General features: G+C 38.8%; 1 protein-coding gene and 1 long non-coding RNA gene across 2 annotated transcripts in view; one reads left to right on the top strand and one right to left on the bottom strand.

The window, feature by feature from the left end:
* Positions 1-207: 207 nt before the first annotated feature.
* Positions 208-3,310, bottom strand: LOC121339526. Its single transcript, XR_005953194.1, has 3 exons — positions 1,570-3,310; positions 1,055-1,272; positions 208-813 (listed from the first exon to the last, which is right to left on the bottom strand). It is a non-coding gene; the product is annotated as an uncharacterized LOC121339526 (long non-coding RNA).
* A 137-nt stretch (positions 3,311-3,447) lies between these two features.
* SLC16A7 (solute carrier family 16 member 7) overlaps positions 3,448-23,861 on the top strand; it is an 82,096-nt gene continuing 61,682 nt past the window's right edge. Inside the window, exon 1 of the mRNA XM_041411357.1 lies at positions 3,448-5,644. The gene's annotated coding sequence lies outside the window, so the exon portion shown is untranslated. The remainder of the gene's footprint in view (positions 5,645-23,861) is intronic.

The raw sequence follows: 23,861 nt of genomic DNA, 5'->3' as shown, positions 1-23,861 counted from the left end.
ACTTGGACTGTGTCTTTTGCTATTGCTTTCTGATATTATTGTATGGTTGGATTCCAACCTACTTCACAGTATATTAGCTGGAGATCTTCAGATTAACCCAATGCTCTAAAAACCCTGGGGGGTCAGTGCTATGAGAAGAAAAAATCTCTAGGACAAGGGATGAATGACTCCACAGTAGATAGAATCACTACAAAGGAAAAAAAAAACTATGTTTAAAGCAAAGTATTTTATTCACATGGACCTGTAAGGTATATAAGACATTTAGACACAAAATTCAGAATAATCTTGTACATCAATAAATGCAGTGCCAGATTATTTCAGGTTACCAACTCAAATAATCCTGTTAATATCTTAAATGCATTGAATAAGCCTGAGAGATCCAAGATGTATATTGATACACATTTTCAGAACAAAAGCACACGAAGATATCCAAGATTACTTTACTTGGCCAATAGCTTCGGGTACTGTTGTATGACGTGCACGAGTCACAGCAAACAACAAGCAAAGGTCAAACAATTTTACAGAATCCTTATTTGTCTTTAGGAGAAACTCAGGAAAGTTTTTTTTCACTATTTTTGTCGGAACTTAGTGATTAAAATATATTTTTTAATGTATTTTTCAAGTTGCTGGGAATTTCATCCTGTAGAGAACTGCAAGACAGAAACTCTGACAGTACATTTCACATGATGCCATAATTTTTGTCTGTGTTCAGATGGAGCTTAGAGAACAACTCAGTTCCCTCTGAAACATCTTCAAAGCAGTTCATCAGCAGACAAGGCACCAGAAGAGTCCACAGGTTGCATTGACTCTTGTCTAGAACAAGAGTTTACACATATAATTTACACCTGAGCCCTTACATATAGATGCCTAAGATGTCTCAATCTGCACCTAAGTCTCACCCTAGACCACAACAAATTGTTGCAGAATTCAAGCTATTTGATAAGTAGATATTTGAATACCAATTCAGGATCAGACTTGTGCATCCACAGACATTACCGACAATGAGCCAATGATCTGGGCACTGATCTGGGAGTTGAGTTCATCTGTGACCTACCTGAGTTGTTACCTCACTTCTAGAAGACAGGCTTGTTATCTTTCCCAGGTTTCCAGATGGCTTTTCAATTATCTATTTATCTTGTACAGTTCTACTGACTAACTGCTTCAGCTGATAACTGCCAGCTGCCTCAAATTCTCTGTGATGCCTGATAGAGATCTTTCACAGTCGAGTCTGTTCCTGTAGTTACAGTGTGCTGTGTTCTGTGTCACCATGAGCTGCAAAAGAAAACAATTTGATTGGGCCATGTTTGATGGTTACAGAGAAAACTAACCTCAATGGAAAGACATGCTCTGGCTATATATTATCATAGAACTCTACATTCTAGTTATATTTATATGAATTTTATCACAAAACTTGAAGTACATGTACCTCTTTCACTAACAGGGCTAGGATTAAGTGTCGTGCTAGTGACAGAGCTATGAAGGTGGAGTGAGACATAGGCTGACAATTACTAGCTGTTGATATAAAGCTTACAGAAGGTGATCTAGATGATTTGCCAATATAATACTTACGTTATTATCCTGTGCATCACTGGGAGATGACAAGAATACACACCACATCAGCCTGCTTATGGACATGAGAGAAGTTAGAGATGTGTATTTATGGAACCGAAATCAGTGCAGAAAAAATAGAACACAATCAGAATGTAATCCGACATAGGCCAGAACAACACATGATCGTAAACATGCACCCTTTAGATTCAGACTCTGGGACAAGAAGACACAACCTGTAATGTAGCAGAGAAGTTCTAAGCTTAGAAGAGGACCTGTAAAATTCTGGATTCAGTTAAAACTGTTTGATAAGTGGCATGTGGAGAAAAGGGACTATTCCAGTGGGGGACTTACCCAAACAGTTAGTGGAGAGACTTACAAAAAGTACCATCAGGTATTCAACATTTGTAGCATTTTCTTTTTCTCTAGTGAAAAAATAATATTTAAAAGTCTTTTATGTTAATATCAATAAAAAAACCTCAAGCGATTACAATCAAAACAGGATAGTGTTTAACATGCAACCTCACAAAAATCTATTAACTGGACACAAAATTAACACCAAGAGAGGTGGCTCTCTCATTAGTTGACTTAATGTCTTCTTAAAAATTAGTTCACTGAAAAATACAGAATGTCACACTCCCATATGCAGACACACATGCACACAGAGCTCTGAACCTTTAGCAGCTTCTTAAAATTCACTCAGAAATTATTTATTGCTATCACTCACTAAGCATTTTTAATCTGAATAATGGACTTCCTACAGCAAAGGTGCACCAAAACTGAGAAGATGCAACATGCCTACAGGGCTTTTCAATCTGCAACTGAGAACCAAATCACTTCAGTGCCTTCACTCTGCAAACACTCACAGGGGAGCATATTCACTTAAAAAACATGATATCACTGCAATCAAAGTCCAAGTAAAAAATGAATTCATACATCCACTCCTAGTCTGAGGGCTCATGGTAATTTTTGTGACTTTAAGCAGGCTGGAGGCACTTAGCATGCTGTATCTGAACTTGTGCCAACTGTAGGCCAGAATCCCACGCTGTTATACCTGCAGCTAGCTTATGTTCAGACTCTGCCTTGGACTAGAAAACACCAAATGGAATGAAACACACAGCAACAGTGAGTCAATGAAGATCACCTTTCCTACAGAGAGTGGTCTGAAAAAAGGTGGTATTGAAAGAAGGTGCATGAGGAACATAGGCATATACAGAAGATGTTTATGCCTGTAATGGTTAATATATGATAACACAATCTTCTATTTCTATATAGATGTTAATAGATGCAGTATAATATAAATACAAATTTATTTACAAGGACAGAATACATCAACTTGCACTGTATGCAGCACTGTCACATACAGCATGCAGTATGTACTATGTAGTACAGCAAATACTGCCTGTGTGATATACCTTATCATATACAAGTGTAAAATTATAAATTTTACACTGTGTAAATTTATTGTGTGTAATATATAGTATACATTTATAAATTAAAAATATATATCTATATAAATATATATTTATTTTAGTTAGGGCATATCCATGGAGGAAATAGAAGGTTGCAGTGAAAATGAGGAATCATTTCTATCTTCATGTATTTATTTTTCAGTTCTCTTTGAAAATTACTTTCTTAAAATCATATAAAGCAGCAAGCAAACTTTACTATTTCACTGTAAAGGGCATTGTAGACATGCTTTGCATTTTACAGGAACTGTCTGAGGTCCTACAATTTTCTTCAGGGCATAAAAAGTGCTTGAATATGGAAGACAGATTTAGGCTGCTGTAATGCCACATATACAACTTTAATTTCAGCACTGGAAGCTTTTTTAACAAAATATTTACATCAAATTTCATCCTAATTTCGACATTTTTTACCCCGTAGTCGTGGGCCTGCCTGGAAGAGTTTGACCATGGGCATCAGTACCCAAGTTTTCTTTGCATGCATGACCAAGAGTCATGGCTCAGTGTCTGTTCTCCCCTCCAACAAACAGGTTTAGTGGGCTCCTCGTTGGTCTTTGGTCTTCCAAAGCCTGTAGTGCAACCTGCTGCCAGGACAGACACTGTGACTGGGAGCGTGCTGGGCACAGGCTCCTTTGACATACTTGCACAAGAGATGACTGATATTGCTACCTAAATTAATGCAACTGTCACTTCCACTTGCTGCCCTGGGAGTCACCATGTTTGCTCCTAAAAATGCCCCTGGATTCAGATATGTAACTGAAGCACTACTTAGGTTATGCAATGTCACAAATTGACTCCACATTGCTCAGTTTGTTTTGGGAAGAACAGTGTTTGCCCTCTCTACCAGTGAACTACTTACTGTTCCTTATGAGTACAGCGCCAGAATCTGCCCAGAGACTGTAGGAACCTGGCTGCTTTACAGACATGTGACAAAGTATTCCCTCCTGAATCTGAAAGACTTGGCCTGGACATGGATGATACATAAATAATAACAATAACATCCTAAAGAATTAAGGAATGCTTAAGTGTTACATTACTGATATTTCCAGGTCTGTGTCTTCTGATTTAACGGTTACAGTTTAAAACATAGAAAAGTTCTTAACACTTCTCACATAAAAGGAAATAAACTATTAAGAAAAGGAGACAAAGAAACCTGATTTCTATTAATTTGTGCTTCAGACAGCAGTTGTCTGTGGATGGATTCTTTGATGTAATCGCCATTAATGACGCTGTTTTTTTGAGGGGTCATATGCTCCTTTCCAGATTATTTTTCAAAAACATTTTGTTAATTGTGGATGATTCTAGCTAAGGGATTCAAATGTTATTAATGGAAAATAAACAGACAAAAATAAACTGCACAAGCTCAAGTCTTTCCTTCCTTTACTAGCAGCTCAGGAAACTACAATACTCCCAACTACAGCCCAAGTTCTCCTCCTGTCCATGCACAGGCAGTCTCAGTTCCTAACATGCCTGTAATGATCCTGATCATAAAGCTCTAACAAAGTGCTTGAAATCAAGTTTTTTGTTGTTGTTCTTTTTTTTAATATAGTATTAACATTTCCTTTTGTACATTTTTCCTTTTGTACATTTCGCAACACAATGTCAACAACTATAATTATTCTAGTCTCCTCACAGTACTTAAGTACAGCACTTAATGTGCAACATTTAGACGAGTATTATGGTAAAGGCTTTAATTATGCAATTATATGATTATGTTTATCTATTTCCTCACAGAATTTTATCCTTAAGGACAGGATTTCTGGATAATTTAGCGGTCACTTTCATAAATATGTTCATCATACATACAAAACACTTCTCATAAATTTTTTTTTTCTTAAGGAAACAAAAAAGACGGCAAATGCTGAGGTGACCAAGATTTTCATCAGCAACTCAATGCTGACGAGCCAAATTTCAGTTCCCGTTTCAGAAGGCGAAGGTCCTGCGTTGAGCACAAAACGAATTCGGTTAATTTACTTTTTATTTTCCCCCTAACACGAGGAAAGTGGTGCACCGTTTTTTAGACTTTCGGTGGACCAGAGAGCGCAAACTGCCTTTAATGTGAAATACTCGGCACCCTCAGTGGTGAACAGGAGGACATCGGGGCGGGACGGCGGGCATGGACACGTTTCGCGCTGCCAGAACTGAGGTGCCCCCCTGTCCCCCGGCCGCAACTCGGGGCGAGGGGGCTGCGGGCGCTGCGGGGCGGGCAGGTGGGCGGGGAGCGCTCACGGCTGCCCCCAGGGGCACAGGGCCCGCCCGCCCCAGCCCAGAACATCCCGTCCTGTCCCACCTCTCGCGCTGGCGCCGGCTCCATCCCCTTCTCCCCGGGCCGGCGCCGCGCCCCCGCCAGCCCCGCGGAGCCGGGTTGGGCAGCCCGGGAGGCGTCTCCTCTGCAGCCCCCGCCCCCCCGCGCCGGTGCTGAAGCGCCTCGGCCGCTCCCCGGCAGCACCCCCGGGACAGCAGCACCCGGGCCTCCCTCCCTGCCGCCCGGCCCGGGCTCTCCCGCCGCTACTCCGCTGCAGAGGACACCTCATGGAAAATAAATAAATTAATTCCCCCACTCACCCCCGCGGCCGGGAGAGGAGCCGGCGGCGGCCGCGGGATTAGATCCAGTCCGAGCTAGAGACCAGGTAATGTAACCTACCCGCCAGGAGGGAGGAGGAGGACGAGCAGCGAGGCCGCTGAGGTTGTCCCCACCGGGGAGGGCTCCGGGGGACGGAGAAGTGGCTGCCGCAGCCGGGGCGCGCCGGCGTGGCCCCGGCGGGCTGCGTGTGAGCGGCTGCCCCCGCGCTGTGCGCGCCTCACTGTCAGTCACACACACACACGAGCCGCCGCCCACTCAGGGATGGATGGATGGAGGGATGGATGGATGGATGGATGGATGGATGGATGGATGGATGGACCGTGCTGTCGTCCCCCAGTACCAAAGCAGCCACCGCAGGGAGACGCCGCACGCCCCGCCGTGCCCCGCTGCCACGCGGGCGGGCGGGCGGCTCTGACAGCGGGGCAGGGAGGGAGGCGGGCGGCGGGGCCGGGCTGAGGCCGCAGCTCTGAGGGGAGCGAGGCGCGATCCCGCCCCCGCGCCGCTGCGCGCATCCCCGCGGGGCGGCGAGCCTGCCAGCGCGCCCACCCCAAGCGGAGCCGCCGTCCGCGGCCCCCGCCCCGGCGGGCTCCGCCGGGAAATGTGGGCGGAGAGCAGCGGAGCACGAACCGTGCCGCCGCGCTTGCCGTCATCAGAAACGGGCCTGCAAGAAGCTGTGAGCGAGGTGACCTTGGAGAAGGTGGATCTGGATGGAGCCGCACTTGCTCCGTGCCAGCTGCAGTTCCGTGCTCTGGGCTGCTCCGAGTTCCGCGACTCTTGCGTTATTATCTCGAAACGCTGTTGGCTTTAGTTAATGGTTGTGTACAGAGGTCCTTGTATAAGTAGTACCAGAGCCACGAAAATAGTCCTCCATAATTCTCTTTACTTGACCTCCACTAGCACACAGTCCTTGAACGGAATGGTCTGAAGAGCTCCCTGGCAGGGAGCAATCGCTCAGGGGTCATCGTTGTTGAAGTGGCCCCTAAAAGGCAGTAAGTCTTAGGAGAGCCTGAGAAGTCGCTCTGTTCACGTTTCAGAGACCAAAGTGTCCCCTGGTACTTCTGGGAAAGCACATTACCTTTCAGTCCTGCAGGGTCACAGAACTGACACAAATTCTCCATTGCCTTTCCAGTGGGGTCGATAGGAAAACAAAACAAAGCAGAAAAACATTTGCAGATACCTAGATTTTCCAGTGCCAGCCTGAGCTTTCAATAAAGGAGTCTTACTGAGATAGTTGAAAGCTGCTTTGGTAAAAAGAGAGAAGCTAAAGAAAGCTGGTATCTCATGAAGGTGTCCATTCTAGTTTTGTTGGTCTCCATAATAATTGCTCATGTTTCCATAGTGGTTCCCATCTGTGGTTCTCAAGTTACTGATCAAATAGTAATGAAAAGGTGTTTGCGGCTTCCAGTGCAGGAATGGGGCCATAAACTTAATCACACACCAACTGAGCCAACAACTCGAGAGCCTTAGCTCTGTCTAAATGAATCATGACAGAAAAGTTAGTCATTGAGACAGAGGGATGTACACTTATATTTGAAAGAAGGAGGAAACTGACACATAATTCAAGTGAGATATACTCTTATGTACAAGTAGTAAATATGAAAATAATGCATAAGTGATTCCCTTTTTATTTTTAAATTGGATCTCTTCTCTCTTCTTGCATTATTGTCTGCTAACTTTGAATAGTGTACTTGAGCCTGAGTGCTGAACTCCTTCTACATAATGGAATACATTTAGAGAAGAGATGATACTTGAGATGTTTCTATTATTTGTGCAATCCATTACAGAACTGTAACTCCATGTGACTGCAAGGCCCCAGCTAGCTTAGTTTGCAGCATAGTGTTTACAATGTAAGTGGCTTTAAAGCAAAACAGCTGATCATTTTGAATCGGCAGAGTGGTGGCTGGAGGTTATGTTTTTATTTTATTGCAGGTTTGAATAATTTTGTCAGTGAAGAAAACCTGATTTTATTTGTATTATGGAGACGTAGAATAGCCTACATATGAAGTGTGGTCTTCATGGAACGTCTTTATGCATGGTGGAAAACCAAATTCACACGTTTTATAGAAAGGAAAACAATTTGGATTGTATTGTGATACACTGATCTGAACAGATATTTTATGGGCAAAGGGGGAGACTTTGAAATATTACAAAAGGAAATACCAAGGAAGAAAGCAGAGTGTAGTTAAATATTGTGGCTCTGCAGCTGCAGTAAGGAGTGAAGGAGTTCTTTTTCAGCAATTTTCTTTGTAAATAAATGCATTGTTATTTAAAAAATAAATGCATTATATTTAAAAAGCTTCTTTCCAGCTCTTCAACCTAATTTATCTGTTATTTCTCTGTAATGTATACTGTATTTAAGCTCACTCAACTCTTGCTATAGCAGAATTCTTCTTCTAGAATCCAGGTTTTATCAGGGCAGGAGATCTTTGGCCAGCCTAAATTTATGGACAGGCCATTAAGGGAGAGAAAAAAACATTTATTGAATCACGAGCTGGTGTTTTTTAAAAAAATTTCTTTCATTATTCTTCTTTCTTGGATGTGGTTCACTACATCATACTTCTATTTCTTGATTATTTTTTTTCCTGGCATCTCAGTGCTTTTTTTTTTTTTCCTAAATTTTAGAAAAACGTCCTCTCTTGTATCCTTTGTTTCTTAAATAAATTATCTTGTTCTCTTTTTGCAATGAGGAGGTGGCTTTATTTCCAATAAATATGGTTATTGTTGGACCCATTTTATTTCAAGAAAAGAGCCTGTGACTTACGTGATTTTCTTTCCTATTGCAGAATCACGTGATGCTTTTGAAGAGTTGCATTTTTCTTGAGGACAAGTTTGCTTTAGCAAGGATAGTATCTGAAGATAATTCTTAGTTAAATTGTATCCCTTAACACCATTTGCCAGAATTTAAGCTGTCAATTTTCTTGTGCGAGAATCAAGAAGGTTCTTGGGCCGTGATAAAAATCTGTGTTGTTAAATGAATTTTATGTATCAAGGTTGGTATAATTGTAAAAAATGTAACTATCTTTTGAGTTTTATTAAAATGGTTAGGTCATTGCTATACATAATTGATAGAGAATGTTACCAGTTTCTGTGTCTGTTTGTGTAATATATGTATGTCATAGTGTTTGCATAGCATCAAGGAGGAGGTTAGATAGGAAAATATGATGTCATTGACCAAATGTTTTATGTGTCAAACGAACACGAGGAACTGGCTGAGTCCCACATACGCATCTCCGTCCAGACCTGCATTCCTTGACTTGCGTGTATTTGTGATCTGTTGGGCCAGCTTCTCTAATTTTATTGAGAATCTTGGAACATTTGAAGAAAAGTTTGCAGTATTCAAACAGAAGTAATTTGTCTGCAGGAGTAAGGAGACAATATTCCATGACTTAAAGAGAAGAAGATGTTGGACAAACTGACTGTGCTTCTCTATTTGGCTTTACAATCTAGCCAATAATTTTTTATATTTCTTGGTCTTATGGCAAGCAATCAAAATCTTGTTAAACTCTTATTGAAAAGCAAAGGGTTGTCTAACTAGGTTACAGTGGCCGGTAAATTAGAAAGAGTCACAATCTTTATCACTTGGTTTTTCTCTTTGCAGTCTTAAGGTTTTTAATTCATAGTATTTTTGGGGGGTGGTGACAATGAGGAGGCAGTTTCATCATCATTAGCTCCTTTTGTAGATCTTAGTTTTGGTTTATGTGTTGTCTTTAAGTAGTTCCTTTATTTGTACATTTTCAAGGTCAAGCTTCCTGTTCCATGCTAATTTTTTTTTATTTATTTTTGGGACACAGTGCTCTTCTGTCTTATGACTTATATGAAGAGCTTGATATAAATGAAGAGGTTTCCACGAAGATCTGATAAAAATGAATACACATTTCTGAAAGGATATGAACATAACTAGGCCACTTTAGAAGGTTCCCAAAAGTGAAGGAGGAAAATAATGGAAAAGAATTGAGCCTTATCACAATATACTCTTTTCCTTTGTAGTTGTAAGACTTAAGATTTTAAGAAATGGAATTAATTTTAATTCATAAAGGCAGGGAGCACTAGAGAAAAAACTTAAGCCAGCTTTTTGGTTTTTGTTGTTTTTTTTTTTTTTAAATTAGTGCTGATGCATTTTTTTTCAACTTGGTGTCATAATTATTGAATGTTAGCTAATGAATGTATTACAGTTCCACCCAACAAAAAAGTAGTGCTTTGAATAATAGTGTAAATCATATAAAATTTGCTATGAATTTTATATACTGTGTGAAACTTGTACTTTTAAGTTACCTGTCAACAAACTACAGGACGTCCAAATGCTGTAGAAGTTGGAATATTTGAGAATATGTGGATTTGACATTATTTTCATATGGTTACTATGAAAGATAAAAACAGTATCAAACTCTGCAAAAAGCAATCAAAGCATAAAACTTTGTAGACTGGAGTTGCCCAAACATGCAAGATTGTTTAAAAAGTGTTTTCTTTCAGCATGAATATTTGTATCCCCCAAAAGAACACTTTCCAGTTGTTTTGACCACAAGCTTGGTAGTTATTCGCTTGTATCTTTCTTTAAGGTTTTCCAGTGGAAGACTTGCGTAGGTGATCACCAAGGTTCAGAAAGCATGTGGCACAGAAGACGACTCACAATGACTGTATTTCATAGTTTTTTTCATTTATATATTTTTAAAGTCCTGGTCCTTCAGAGTATCTCATCTTCCCATACCTGGAAGCAGACTCCTGCTGCAGCTTCAGGCGTGACCATTGTGTAGGGCCCTTCCATCATGTGGCCTCAGGATTAGCAAACCGTTGGCAACATTCCAAGTTTGGCACCCAGGCACAGCACCTACAACAAAGAGTTGGAATGGTGTTCAAGATGTGCTTGGCATCAAAGAACTTCAGCATTTCTGTCACTGCAGTGGTGGTAATGACAGAGCAATGAAGTATATTGCCTCTTCCATATGGTCTACAGTTTTAATCAAAATTCTTAAAATCAGTCGCAAAACAGCAGTACACCATCCCAAAAGATAGATTTTTTTTTTGCCCCATAGAAATAGGTTAATTAAGGTTTTAACATTCATGCGTGCCACTCAGCATTTCAACACTCTTGGAGTCTACAGTACAAGCAAAAAAGTGACAAAAAAAGATGAAATCTCAATTTATCCATCGTGTAAGTTTTAACTTCATAGAGTCACCTTCGGAGCTTTACTTTTCAGTTTGTGTGTTCTGAAATCAAGAAGTACTGAGAACAAGTATTTCTTTTAAAATACTAAAAACAAGTAAAGAAAGAAACCAAAAAGAAATCCCCATTTTTTGTGCTGACAAAAATGGCAAAAACATATATGCAAAATGTGTGTTTGATTTTTTTAATATAGCTGGTTCCTACTGGAACGTATTTGATTAGTATTTCAGACAGAGAAATGAACATATGCTTATTTCCAGCATATGTATTAGAGTGGTTTTTTAAACATTAGAAATTAGGTTCTGTATGGTGTTCTTTTCAAATCTCTGGAATAACAATATAAATACTTGGTGGTGAAGATGAGAAGTTTTGAAGTGATACAAGACTGTGTTCAAACTAACAGCTTTAACAGTCTGGCTTCTGAGACACATAGCTGATTTTCTTTGCTGATCTTATTGAGATAGAAATTGGATAAAAATATGGGATATTTCAACAGTTACCTTTGCTATTGAATTAAAAATGCCACACGAGTTGTCATTACTAGATTGAGCTCCTATGGTTTGCATTTTTGATATGGCCTTCAGGGCAGGTTCACAAAAGAAGCCAAGAAAAGAACAACTTAATGATGCAAATCAACTCCCCTTGGTAATGTAAATGTCTGATTTCTTAACAATTGGAATTTTATGTGCTAAATTCCTTGATAAATTTAGCCTTTGCTAAGTATACTTTCCACTGAATAGATGTTTTCTAGAATTTAATTGCTTTTGCATGCTCTGCTGGGGTTGAATTTGGGTCTGAATCTGGATTGTGGACCCTGTGTTCTCAGCAGTGCCTCCTGCTGATGGTAGAAATGAACGTTTTTGAGATATATACTGCAAACTAGAACTGAAGACTGGTTTCCAAGACAGAAGAAAGTGTGCCTAAGACAAAGATTGCGGGAAGCTGAGCAAGGGGGTTGCATCTGGGAGCAGGTGGAGAGAGCTGAATAGACTATGGAAGGAAATTGCTGCTGGAAGCTGAAGGCGGCAATGGGCCTATCATCCTATTACCAGCCCCTTTTTAGAATGTACATCTTTAAAAAAATTTGTACATAGTACTAAACTAAAGGATTCCTTTCTGCCCTGAGGAGTTTGTAAGAGCTCTACTCATTTTATCACACAGGGATCCTAACTCCTTATCTTCCATTAGGCAGCCTCTTCTTCTCACCAACACTACAAAAGGTGAATCAGGGGACTCAATAGCACATGATTAGAAACCACAACAACATATTTTAGCAAGGAATGAAAAAAGCTTTTGTATTTTTTGACCTCTAGGTTGTATATATAGAGAATATAGGTAGAAAAGAATATGCCATAATAGCCTGTATTTACAGAGCATGAAGTATGCTTTATATTTGTGAAGAATAGGAAAAAAGAACCTGTTTTCTTTTTCTTGTGCAGATACAATTATGTTGGCTAGAGGCATAAGGTAGGGTTTTTTCTCATGTGTTTGTCATATAGTTATTCAGAAAGAAATGTTTTGTTGTAGTTGTGCTGGACATAGGGGTGCATTATTTCAATTTAGTTCATTTCCTCATTCATACAAAATAACACTAGAACATTATGAGTGCCTTGCGTGGCCTGTGATCTATTTCAGTTTTAGCTTCATGCAAATAATGAAAGTAATTTTTAAGCTAATGAATATAAGGACCAAGATCCCATGAGGTAGAGAAATCCAGGAAGGGCATTTTTAAGTGACACCTAAAAGCACTGTGGTGATTGCTCTCAGTCAATTAATATGTCAGCGTTGCTTGATTGGCATTTCCTCTTTTTCTGTGACTCCAGGTCCATGCTTGAGCTCCCTTCCTGTGGTGTAGTTCTACTGGGCTATAAGGAATTACTCATGGTTTACACCCTGTAATGTCTGAAGAGACTCTTTCACTGCTTCTTAAGACTCCGTTATGTAGCCTTTTTGATCACTTGCTTTGACTTTCCTGATTAGGTTAAATAGAAATTATTTCTCATAATGATTACCAAAAAGATGTCTCTATTTCCAAATAAGTTCTTTAATGTTTCCATCTTCTCTGCCATTCCTGTTTTTATTTGGGTCAGAAGTTTGTCCTTCTCCCTGTTAATTAGAATGAAAACCAAGATACAGTAGCAAGTAGCGTTGTACTCTTCTCACCCTACTGCATACTGGGTTTTCCACACTAAAACTGCTGGTGGCCATTTTCACTTGTAGGACACCTTTCATAGGATACAGATGAAGTTCCTCCATAGTTACCAGTACTGAAGTTTTGCCATGCTATTTTTATATTTAGAGTTACATATGTTTGCATTCTTTATCCTTATGGCTTTTAATTCTGCCTTTCCAGTGTCATAATTAGGGTACAGAAAAAATGTAGCCTTGGAAGAATGGCATGTTAGAAGATGAAAACAGAGTGGATGGGAGAACACATTAACCTGAGGAAATAGTATCTTGAGGAGTTTCACAGAGGCAGATATCTTCAGCCTAGCAGAAGTGGAATGAGATGTCATGTTTTCAGCCAGAGCAGGTTTTAGTTGTATTCTTATTTTTTAGTTTGTTTTTTTTTGAGAAAGGAATGGAGAGTATATTGCCCTCTGCTTTTATGATTTCTTCATTCTAATTGTAGGGCATAGGAAGATTTTTGTTGATGAATAGTATCACAATAGGATATGGAAACCTGTCCTTTCCACAATTAAAATAGATTCTTCTTTTGAGTGTAGCATAGACAGGTGTTAATGAAATGTTGTTGCTTAATTGGGTAATGAGCGTGCAGTTCTGGATACACTTCAGCATTGCTGAAATATTGTATATGTAAAATGGTGACTTAAATTGTATTGTTCTCAATGAAAATGTGTTTTAGCTATGAGGCCATGATTTTTCTTTTCTTGTATGCATTTCCTGAAAAATTAGCAAAGCTCTAGTAATTGTCATAACCAAGCTTATTTTGGATTTATTATACTTAAATTGATAGTTTAATTGCACTGAATTATATGTTTTATTAAGTATCCAGGATATGTTTTTAACTTTAATAACAAAGTTACAAATTTCTTCCTTATTTTTTTTTCTTGTCCCTCATTTACCAATTTTATCCCAGATGTATAAATACAACAATTTTTTAATGCAGGACTGTACTCTTGTGATACCTAAATTAGCCACCTAAATTAGGCTCTCTAATTTTTGTGTTAGTGGATCCTGGGTAGGTAGGTTGTTATCTCTTAATAACTGGAGCTTAAATCCTACTTTTAAATCAATTCCCTCTGCTAATGAACATGTACTGGATGAAAACAGAAGTTATAACTGTATGTTGAACACTCTGTTCTATAAGTGCTTTGAACAGCAGTTATAGCTGTTTTATATGCAGAGAATCTTACATTCTGGTGTAGTCTGATGGAAGCATTTACTTCTCAATGTGGCAGCTGAACATACATGAGTGAGTAGATAGTTTTGCAATAGTAATAATTGTATGTATATATACAAATACACAAAGTGATGTGAACATAGGAAGAGCTATGCAACATGTTGCTTACTAGGAGGTGAAGTGGGGAAATGAAGAAAGCCCTGGAAGGCTGCAATTTATATTGCTTTGATGTTTTGGGAAGTTCTAGTGTTGCAGTGTGGTATTTACAGCCTGTAGGAAGCAGCCATAAATGCCATATATACATGTTTATGTATTTTCCACACGATCCTTTTGACCTCTTTGGAACAGTTCTATGACCAGGTGCATAGAAGGAGTAGTGGGTACTGGTGGGTGATGTTGGCAGTACAGGAGTGTGAGGAGATGTAGAATTTGGACCAGCTATGAAAACAACAGAATCAAATGCTTGGAGGACACATTTCAGTGCCAATACTTCAGCTGGGCATGTGAGCTGTCAGAACTGCATGGATGAATCTTTAGTTGGCATTTAATAGTAAATTTAGCTCCTCATTTTAGAATGGAGGACTTCTGCAATCAAGGAAGTTTTTAGGCATCCAACCAAAGCAGAGCAGGTTCTGTTTTCCTGTGCCAAGAGGCTAAGGCTGCTTGCTTCTAAGCTGTTTGCACTGTTCAAAGGGGAGTTTGAACTGTTTGGTCAATCCCTGCTGCGTTCATTAACTTGGTGTGTTTGTTTCTGTTACCCCATTGAGAAGGGAATGGTTTGTGTTTGTGTTCCTAAAAGTTTGGACCTGATTTATTTAACCAAACCCCACTGAGCTCAGAACCTTTTATATTTGTTTGAACTCATGCTCCGAGGCACATTTTATTCTGCTTCTGTGATTTTGACAGAGGGAATCCCTCTTTGTTTTTTCATTTGGTAGAGCTGCTTATCTGGGCCCTGCTGAGGATAGAAATGGGCTGCCTGCTTTCTGCTGCAAACAGGAACCAAGAGAGACTCTTGTCCTAAAGAGAGAAAAGCATATTCAAGATGGTTTCTAATTTTTTTTTTTTTCTCTCAGAGAACTGATAATATCTGGAGGGTGTTGCAGTGATTCCTTAAGGAGGAGTAGGAAGGCTTTTCACAGCAGTGACAAGACACAAGGTCTTGAAGGTGGAAGAAGAAGGAAGGAAGTGTACATGATATAAACTATCAGGTTACTGGGCTTTAATTCTTGGGCAGTCCAGCAATGCAATGTTCTGCTTTTGAGGAAAGCCATGGCAGCATGAGCTACCTGAAAAGCCCACTGTTCCTCAAAGGGGAGGCTGTCAAAGCCTTTAATTTCAATCCTAAATGCTGCAGCGTAAGCAGAATAGATGGATCTGCAGACATTGGGCTGGCCTTTGGGAGGTGGTTTGTGTTACTGCTAAGGTTACCAGGGCACCATTTCTAAAATAACCTGTTGCTGTAGAGCTATAGTGAAACTGCACAGTGATCTGCATCTTTCACCTGTGGCAGTTAAAATGTTGTATTTGTCTCAAATAGACCTGCTCAAGGTGGTTTGGAAGACAGTGTTGCAGTGTTCAGACCTGCTGGGAGTTGCATAAAATGTTTTTGTCTTCTGAGTACCCTCAATTGTCAGGATTTGTGTGGATTTTTACCTATTAAAAAACCTGCTTTAGGTTTGTAGATGCTACAGTCAAGAGCTCATCCTGCAGGAGTGAAAACTTCTGCCAGCATAGCTGGCCTTTAGGGCAAAGTAGGAATAAATTGTATTACACGCTTTAATCAGTTTGGGTTGTATCTCCTTCATGTCTTTAAACAAAACTACTTTGTCAATTGCTGAATATTTTTTATAACTATGCTTGTCTTGGTAATACATACCTAAGTACAACTGTCACTTTCCCACTATAGCATACCTACACTTACTGCTTACTTGTTTTAAATGCCTCTCTTAATCATGGTCCAAATCCAGATGAAAATCTGAGTGAACTTCCAACAAATATAGTACGTATTTAGCAACTTATATATCTGTACATAAATCATAAGCTTTCAAGCTGGAGAACATCTTGTATTTTCTTACAGGTGAGAAACAAGTATTTTTTGCTTAACATTATAATTGTGCAATGGCAAAGATTGCTAAGTTAAAAGTAAGGGGTACAGGCTTTCAAAAGATGCATACCATTAAAAATTAAGATGCTAGTAAAGGCAATAGTACTATTGCATTCAAGCTCATTATTCTTTTCACTTGTGTTTTGCAATGTCCTCACAGCATCCTCTCCCCTATGAAAAACAGCCTTTAGTTTCTAATATTCAGTCTCACATACACACTCAGTTCCACTGAATTAGGCTCACATACATTATCTGATCTGACTAGAAAAAAGATTTTATACTCTAAAAAATCCACTCTCCCACAAATAATCTGTAAAAGACAAATAAATGGATTCCGTATAAGCATCTAAAGTGATCTGAGCAAAAGAGGAAAATTACGATCATATATTAATGAGCTGAACATATTTAGTCTTCATGAGCTATTGCAATGTTTAAAAAAGGTAAGAATGTTAGTGGCTGAGTTTATAATTCTTTATTTAAGGCAGAAAGTGTTATTCAAATAATCACAGCAAAACTCTGCCCTGACAGAGTAGCTTTAAAAAGTTACTTCTAGGGTATTGCATTCTTTTATTTCATGTATGGTTATCTATGCATTCATACAATTACATTTAAATACAAGATAGTGAGGACATCTGAAGGGAAGTCAAGGAACAAAGGGAAACTTAAAGTACCAGTTTTGTGATGAAGAAGCTGTAAGTCATTTGTGGAGTGGTTTTTCCTTACCTTGGACTTTGTATTCTGGCATGTTTTTGAGTTACTGGAGCTGTTAGAGCAAGGAGGGGTGAGACAGCTGGGTGAAGCTGGGGATTAGGGAGGAAGAGTGCAGGGAGGGCAGTGGGCAATCTGTGGAGCAGTCTGAAGCAGTGGCTGCAGGTGGAGAGGGGTTGCAGACTGGGGAGGGCTTGCATTTTAAGGGGCTGCTGGGGGAGTGTGTTTTCATTACAGTACCATTGCAGTGAGCATTAATGTACTGGTGGGTGAGAAGGAAACCGCTGATATTTCTTTAACCTCTGTGTTTGTGACTTGTGCACAGGTGGTTTTTAACCCATCAGTGTGTCTGGCTCATTTGAAAGGGTGCTGTGAAGCAACCCAAAAACTGGGATGTTGGGTAATGTGATGTGCAACATACCTTTCAGATTTGTATTTCCTTCATACCTAACACACTCAAACTTGTGCACTGGCACACCCTGTGGCTTATCTAATTACTCAAGCTCTTGTGTGTCTGCAGTTATCCAAGCCAACAAAAATTCAGGCTTCATTATAATGCTTTTCAAGTAATTCACAGAGAGTAGTTTTTAAATTAGCATTGCCTTTTTTTTTTGGTTCTGCAAAGGGATCTTTTGTGTAATTCTTGGACTTATTCGAAAAGATTTGGCAGTATCTTGGGCAAACGGTTAGGTTTTTTTGTTAAGTTTTGAGCAATTCCTGATGCATATTTGGTATCTGTATCATCAGAAACAGCCCTAACTAACTTTTGTTGCCTGACTCAAATCTATTCTGCTGCCTCTATTTCACATTTGGAAGAAATTGTATTTAATACCAGGTACTTTTATAGAACTGTAGAATGACACATATTCAGATATTATGAAATACAATCTCACAAAATGTCACAAAAATATGAGATAAAGTATGTATGAATTATAAAAATTGATGTCTTGTTAGCAATTTAATCAGTGCAGTCACAAATTGGCTCTAAAAATTATGCCTCTAATTCTGTGGATCTGGGCAGGTGTCCAGCCCTTACATAAGGTAAGCTGTCCTCTGTGTTCTGTAAGGCATTGAACATTGTTTCAAGTTTTAATTTAGTGGTTTATCCAGTAACTTAATCGAGTAAATTGTCAATTAAAATTGCACATATGAAATTTGTCACTGTTTTGCTTAACATGGCAGTGATTTTCTTTCTTAAACTTTTTTGCATAAGACTTGAAGTTTTACTTTCAAAAACATAGTTGTCTATGGTATGCAAAGCACAAGATAATTTGTCTGCACCTTCCATAAATTGTCTTCTATGAAGCCATGGCAACCACAAAAATATTTGTGATGCAACAGTCGTAAGTTGCACATTTTACAAACACAGAGACAAAATATAGGTCTTGCAGCACATGCTTTTCAGAGACGCAATACTCAGCTGAACTGGACATTTTTTTCTCAACTGTACAGAAAAGATTGCAGAATTTCAGATTTCAACATTGTGCTGTTAAGCTGTGGATCAGTTTCAAAGATGGAAAGAACATTTTTAGAATCTAGAGCATACTTTTTTCACTTTCTTATTTTGTAAGAGCTAAATAAGTCAACAGGATAACCCTTGTCCTACCTCTCACAACATACTTAATATTTAAAAATCCTGAACTGGAAGAAGGGACTGGGTAATTTTTTTCAGTCTACTGCAATACCAAAGAATTGTATTACAACTTTATATATAGGGCTGGATTCATCCAAGCACGGATTTCAGTAGGATATGCATCTATAATTGAGCGACTTTTCCAGATATACTTTAAATAATAGAGAGATATAGGCACTTGTAGGCCACATATCATTTTATTATAGCTTATATGTCTAAGACAGGTCAGGGAGAGATATCCCAGAACTTTGTTTCTGCCCACTGATTTTAAGTGAAACCTACATATACAGATCACATGCAGATGTCAGCATTCTTAATGTCAAAATATTTTTGTGGTGGATTACTCCCTTAAATGAGAAAACGTCAAATTATGTGTAAGTCAAAGAATATCTTGCAGATGTGTATCACAAGCTTAAATCTTCTCTAAAATGTGTAAATCTAGAGTATATACTAGTAGGAGAAAAGAAGATTATCACCCAGTGCCGTAGGTCTTGCAGGGAATTATACAAAAAAACAGTTAAAATTCACACCAAAAGAAAACAATTTGTGACCAAACATCCGTTATTAGAACAAGCTGCTATATAGCTTTAGGTTTTATTGCCACTGATAATGCAAGGCATTCTTTCAAGAAGTCTTGGATTGAGACAGAAGGAAAAATTGTGCTGCAGTATAAATGGTAGCACTCGACCGTATGCAGCAAAGATTATTTCTTTTCAAGAGTCTATTACTAAAAAGAAGTAGTGAAGAAGATGTTAGTGTGTAGAATTCCTGAGCTGAATTTCACATCAGCAGCCAGACTAAATGGTTATGATGAGTTTACTTCAATTTTAACAGTTTAATCTGAAGATCCCAAAAGAAATTCTCCTTTTGGTGTTTGGCTCTCTTCCAGAGAGGAATAGTTACATTTAATATGTGCCTATGTGTGAAGGAGCAGCAAAGTGCAATAACTGAGCCAGCTCTAGGCAGCCTTCTCAGAGGAGCTCTTGAGTAGCTGGATTTGTATTATCTTTAAAACTCCACTGGCATTACTATTCACAAAATCCACTGCTGGATACAGTCTCATATGGTAAGCTGGGTAATAGCCTTCTTGGTATTGATATGTTTTTGTATAGACAATGGTCCAAGACGGTATTAAATTTTGGTTATGTCAAGTTCAAGCTGACAGTGAACTGCAGGTCAGCTGTCTGCCACTGGCATGCCCATGCCAATTAGCTCTGTCACTTAGAAGTACACTTCAGTGGTAGTTCTGACCTTCTACCTCATGCTCAGTTCCCTGAATTTAAAAAGCTCAGCCACAGGACTGGCACAGATTTCAGTCCTCATTGCTCTCTGAAGTCAATGGACAGAAGGCGGCTGTGGTTCCCCTCTGTGATGCCAGGCTGGTGCTGTGCTGTGCTTGCTCATATTTGTGGTCAGCATCCCTAGAGACATTGCAGTGGTACCTGCTGTTAATCCATCTTGCTGTGGCTGTTTCTCATGGGTGCAGAAATCTTGGGGCCAGTGGTGATTTTCTTTTGCCCTGCCTGGGGAGGGATGAGGATCCAGTGGAAGGAAGGGCCTGCCACCGAAGGGCGCAGTGGGGGAGAGCAGCTTTGCTGACACAAGTGAGAAACTGTACCCGGGACTAAACACAAGCTGTCAAAATGTAACAGAAGGTGTCCAGCAGTAACAATGCCTCCCTTCCTACTTCACTCCAATTATAGGAAATGTGGTATTGTTGTCACTGCAGGGTCTTCGTCAGAGTTCAGCAACCCATGTTGACTTGCTTTGTTGTCCTCTTCTTGTGTGCTTGTGTCAGCAAACACGTTCCCTTCCTGCTGTTGTCCTCAGTGATGAGATGAACAGCTCTTGCAAGTATCGTCCTCACAGTTTGGCATTAGAGGCTCGCCTATCGCTGCCATGTGTTATCTCCAGTATGTTTCATTCTTCCCAAAAGAACTGTTTCAGATTCAAATTGAAGTTTTAGACAATAGAGAGGTCAATTAAATAGTAATACTTTCTCATGATTAGGCTGGTCTTTTTCTTAAAGCGAGTCTCCTATTTGGGTTAGTTTTCAGTAATTCTAGACCTTGTTTCACTTTTCATATGAGATTGACACACGTCCTGGAAATGCAGATTGTCATTAGCGTCATTATTTTCAGATAAATTAAGAAATTTATTCTGGGAATTGCTTTCTTGCCTATGAACTTTTGAAGTGGTGGGCAGTGAAAGTAACAGCAGTTTGCCTGTAAAATCTGTTCCAGGGGCAGCCAGAAATTCCCAAACAAAGCTCTTCTAAGAGCTTTGAGGCTTTAATATCTGTTGCTTAGTGAATATCTAGGACAAGAGAAAGTTTTAATTTTTTTTCCAGCCTGAGTCATCACGTTGTTTTTCTGTTTCTTTTGGCCAGGCAATTTCATCCTTTCCAGCATTTTTTGGGTCAAGGCAACTAAGGTGTGTGAGACTGATAAAAAATTACAGTTGTGAGGACATACACACCTTGTTGCCTGGTTTTCCATCAATATAGTAAAGAACACTTTTGCATTTACAAAGAAAGGGCTTTTGATGTGAACTTTGAAAAGCATTTTGCTTAGAGTTTTTAAGTGAAGGTAGGACCTGGTCTTAGGTACAACCTACCTTGTAATATATTTATTCTATCATCAGTTCTACAGATTATTCAATTTTTTTTCTCTATACAAAAATAGTGATGTTTTTTTAAAATTTAAGGAATAATGGAAAATAATGTTTGGAGCGCTACAGCAAATTCTGCATTATCTCCAGCAAAACACAGCTTTTTAAATATTTTCGTGGCTAACAGTGCTTATTAATGCAAAGTTTCTAATTACTGTATAAAGCCTTATGCAGTATTTTATACTTTCACTGTTAATTGAGCAGTCTAAAAACATCTAAGTTAATTGCACACTTACTGTTAATTGCTGGACAATTTTGTCCAAATGAGAAAAAATTGGATTTTTGCAACATGATAGTTACATTAAGTGCCTCTAATTTTCCTTTTAATCTTTTACTGATGATCTTTAGAGCATTTTTATTACACCTTTTATTCATTAAACAAAACAATATTAATGTTGATCTTAGTGTATGTTATAAAAGGCAGTTTCGCAACCAGCCTCACCATATATTGCTGAACTCCTAGAGCATTAGACACAAACTATGTGAAGGTGTCCCCAGACATTAGCACTCATTTAAAAGGCTATATATAACACCTAAATAGAATTTTGAAACTGAACAGAGGTTGTTAAGGAAAAATCTTTCATGTCAGACAAAGAAGCTGTGAAAGAAAACCTAAACAGGTGATGGAATGTTAATAAACCAAGGATATCCTTCTGAGGGATTGTGTTCTGATTGTTGAGTTTCACCATAGCCTCTTGCGCCTCAGTAATTTGAGATGCTTGTTGGTTTGGCAATTGGTCACACAAAATAAACTGTCCAAACATCATGTGTGATAATCAGCCAATCAGGTCTCCAAAGAGTCTTTAAATGTTCAAACTGAACAAAGGCTCTGTATCTCTCAAGTTCCTATTATTGTCTTGGACAGCAGCTCTCTGCCAGGTAATGTGCTGTTTTTCTATTTCCTTTTAGCTTTATTTAGTACCAATAGGTAGTTTCAGATTACTGTGGTAATCCATGCAAAACTAATTGACTAATTAAATGCAAGACAAGTCAGTGCACCAGCACATGTTGCACAGTATTTGCTGTTGGCTTTTTAATCATTATCTAACATGTATTGACAAAACAGTGTGAAGCACTTAAAAGAAGAAATATTCTTATACTCTGTCTAGTCCAGAAAGGTTATAACAAGGATTAACAACTGAATGGTGACAATTCCCGGTATAACCAAATGCTATGGATTTGATGGACATATTTGTTCATATAGGTTGCCAAAATTTCTGAGAAAATAAAGACTTCAAAGATGAGTTTCTAAAGAGAAACATAAAAGACGGGGAAGCATCAGTGTAGCTTGGGTCAGGTAGGAAGAATTAATGCCATGTGTTTTGAAGTAACACCTAATTTATGAATGCAACATCAATTTTACTTACAAGACAAGTCTTCATGAGAAATATCTTATTTTCATAAGGACTTGGGAGGGAAGCAATAACATAATCCCCTGGCATGAAACCAAGTGTTGCAATGAAGGTTATTCATCCTCGCTGGGCGCTTAGACATACAGTTCTTCTGCAACACCAGAGATTTTTATAATAAAGGTTGAGGGGTTGCCTTAAAGCAAACAATATGGGGGTGTATTTTACTGATGCAAGTAACTCCGTTTCAGTCTTTTGCAATGTCAGAACTCGTGTTGTATCCCTCATTTCAGATATAGGTGCTTAAAAATTATTAGATTCCTTAGAATAAAGTGCAGAAGTAATTTCCAATTAGGTTTTTTTTTTCATTATAACAACCCCTTTAAAATCTCCAGCCAACCTAAACAGTTCTGCAAATAGTGCATGGGCTTTAGAATGCTGAAGAAAAATTTGCTGAGTTTATTTCATGGAGATAACCTGGTGATTTTTGGGGCTGTTTTTTGTCATCCCTGTTATCAAAGCTTAAAGGTCTAAACCTTTGTTTACTGAGCTCAAAACTGAGTTTAAAGCTGTCTTTGATTTCACCAGAGAAGGCTGGTGGCTTAGAGGCCAGAGTTTTGGCTGTCATCTTCACATCTCTTCTGATGTTAGAAGCATTGTAAGGGCTTATCACACATTAAGGCTGTGGACTTAAGTGGGTCAAATTCTAAAAAAGAAAAAAGACAAAATTCTTCAATGGAGTCCTCAAACATTTCCAATGGATATTTTATACCTTTCTTTATATTTTTTCATTTGTGTTTGCTTATGATATAATTCTCAATAAATCAACATGAAATATTATTCATAAAATGTTTTTTAAAATTAGTTGGGAGATCGAAAAAGATGTAATATTTTGTTGTTTACCAGTGGTTGAGACTTCAGTGTATATTCTCAAAGTCCCACTCTCACGTAGAACTGATGTACTGTAGCTCTCCAACACTTAGATATTGCCTTGGCTGTTGGCAAAACCAGGAGATAACAGAAAGGTATTGCTACAGGGTTATAGTAGAGAGGTCCCCAAGTCCTTACATAAAGGAGTCATGCTTGAACAAATGCAAATGACTTTTCATGATGCTGAATGCAACCTTACTGAAGTTTCAGTAGGAAGAGGATTCCTTTTGCTTTAACTTTCCTCCTAAAACCTGGTTTGTTTTTTTTTAGATTTTCACACAAAATTTATTTACAATTCCCTACCCCATTAAACATCTGCAAGAAGGAAAGAAATTGAGTTG

Source organism: Onychostruthus taczanowskii, unplaced genomic scaffold (genome assembly GCF_017590055.1).
Source record: "Onychostruthus taczanowskii isolate IOZ18803 unplaced genomic scaffold, ASM1759005v1 scaffold35, whole genome shotgun sequence".
Classification (NCBI taxonomy): domain Eukaryota; kingdom Metazoa; phylum Chordata; class Aves; order Passeriformes; family Passeridae; genus Onychostruthus; species Onychostruthus taczanowskii.
The sequence above is the reverse complement of the archived record's forward strand: the minus strand, read 5'-3'. Positions and strand labels throughout refer to the sequence as shown.